At 40.8% G+C, this 2,500-nt stretch overlaps 1 protein-coding gene across 1 annotated transcript in view; it reads left to right on the top strand.

The window, feature by feature from the left end:
* LOC123520675 overlaps positions 1–2,500 on the top strand; it is a 227,368-nt gene that overhangs the window by 192,285 nt on the left and 32,583 nt on the right. The window lies entirely within an intron of this gene.

A 2,500-nucleotide genomic window follows, 5' to 3' on the forward strand; every position in this document is an offset into this window, starting at 1 on the left:
TAAAGTTTTAAGTGACAACATGAAAATTCACATAAAAGGATATCCATTAACTTCACTTACAGTCCGCTAAGTGTATGGAAAGAGATATAACACTAAAACGTTTGAGAATACATGTCTTTCTTCTTTTCTTTTCATTCTCAAACATTACTACGTCGAATCTTAATCTGGTATCCCCATCTGCAGTGGAAGTTATCGTCAGTCTTTCACCCTCTTATTCTGCTGGCTGTCTCACTCTTATTTAGGCTGCGATTACATGCTTTTTACCAAATTTCACGGGTACTGTCCTAAAATGAGCCTTTTGTTGTCTCTTGTAAAATTACCGGTCTAAAATGAATTACTTTTGTATAATTTCCAGCTGGAATAGACTGATTTAACATGTTTCAAAAAGTTAATGGTTTCATAATTCTAGTAATAGTTGAGCAATCAGACCAAACAAACATCTCTTTGACCTTTAAAGTTCCCTATGAGACCTCGAACCATTTCAAAATACGAGCCTTATGTATGTAGTGGGGGAGAGGAAGGAGATCGAGACCAGATGGGCGAGGAAGGTGGAGAAGATGCAGGGGATGGAGAAGAACCAGTGGTGGGTAGTAGCAGTAGGATTGGTGGCGGTGGTACGGAGAACATCATGTGGGTGGTGGAGGAGAGGCAGTGACAGGGGAACAAGATGGGGTGGAGGACGGGCGCGCTGCAGGTGGCGGTGCTGATTAGACGAGCGACAGCGGCTGGGAGGGAAGAGGAAGGACAGTGAAGGAACGAAAAGAAGCGGGAGGAGTAGGAGGTGGCTGTGGGTGATGGTAGTGGTAGAGGTAGTGGTAGAAAGACAATAACTGATGGGTGTGTGGATGGACAGTGTTTGGTGAGGGATGAGGGAGAAAGAGAATGGAAGTGAGAGAAACCAGACCCGCTATTCTGAAAGGCTGTGGTGCCTTATGCAGTGTGTATAGCTAGAATTGCGAGGGAGGGGAGAAGGCAGGGAGTTCATGAGCGTTTTGGCGAGTGTAAATGGTATTCTAACAAGGAATTTTTATCTGATAGAAATGATTGAGGCTTTCACGAGTGTTTTTTATTGATATGGGGATGCTTTGATAAGGAATCTGGATCAATGATAGAAAAACAATAGGCTAACTAGACCTACCTGATGAGAAAACACGTACGTATTTCGAGAAGTGTACATCAAATAAGGCGAGACTAGGAGCAAAGAGGAGAATGGCTCGATGTAACGTAAATTCAGAGACAGAAAGCAATATATCAATTCTCAAACTAAAGAAAACAAAAGATTGGATGCTGGTGAGGGAGAGACAGTGATGGAATAGGAGATTAAGAAGTTGCCTGGGTGGTTAAGGATGGAGAAAGGACAGTGGAAGGTGATGAGGGCATGTGTGTGTGTGGGTGTGTGTGGGTGTAGGTGGATGGAGGGAGGAAGAGGTGGAGGGAGTTGGAAAGAGTAGGCAGTGATAGGCGATGGGTAAAAGGGAGGCTGTGTTTGTTAACGAGGTGATGGTGGTTGTGGTGGTGAAGAGAGACAAGAGGGTTGAGGTTAGCAGGGCATGGAGGGGCAAGGAGGGACTTTATGGGTGTGGGAATGTGAGAGAGAGAGAGAGAGAGAGAGAGAGAGAGAGAGTGGTTAATTAAAACATGTAGTAGTAATGGTTGCAGTTATGTGTGATAGGGTAATGTGATAGTTGACTTTATGATGGTTGCAGTGATGTACGCACGCAATAATGTAGTTTAATGATATGCTAATGTGTAGAGCGTAACAAAAGTGATATGAAGGGATGGTTGTAATAGCAATGGTTCCTCTTAGAGAGCAGTAAAGTAGTAGTAATAGTAAGTAGTAAAGTAGTAGTAGACGATAATAATGATGATTAATACAGAGATAAGAAAAAATATATATTATATACATACTGTTGAAAAGGAAAGAGATTTGTAGTAGTAGTAGTAGTAGTAGTAGAAGTGGTACTAGTGTTTGTAATTTATTGACACACAGTGACTGGTCACGTTACATGAACTTTCTCTCATATTAAACCTGAAAAAAAAACACATGAAACACGCACATGAAACACACCCTAACATAAATATTATCTGTATTAATTAACTATAGAACTACATTTATATACTAAGAAACATATATATTAGTAAAAAAAATTAAAAAAACAAGACAGAAGGCACTGAAATTGTTAGAAGAGAGTGACTAGAGAATAATTATAATGTAGTAATGTAGTCATAGTCGTAGATGTAGTGGTGTAGGTGGTGGTGGTGGCGGTAGTAATAAATGACAGGTGAAGCGGGGAAGGATAATGAGGGTATAAAAGGTGTGTTTATTTACAGGTGGAATGGGAAGGTTAATTGGCCTGCTAATTACACGGTAGTGAATGCCTGTAATGGTTAGGTAATTACTTCAGTTTGCCATTCACTTGTTGGTACTAATGGTTCTGTGTTGTTATTAACATTTAAGTGTTTCATTACTCATCTGGGGCTTCCTCTCTTTCTTCCCTCA

The sequence above is a fragment of the Portunus trituberculatus genome, chromosome 47, assembly GCF_017591435.1.
Source record: "Portunus trituberculatus isolate SZX2019 chromosome 47, ASM1759143v1, whole genome shotgun sequence".
Classification (NCBI taxonomy): domain Eukaryota; kingdom Metazoa; phylum Arthropoda; class Malacostraca; order Decapoda; family Portunidae; genus Portunus; species Portunus trituberculatus.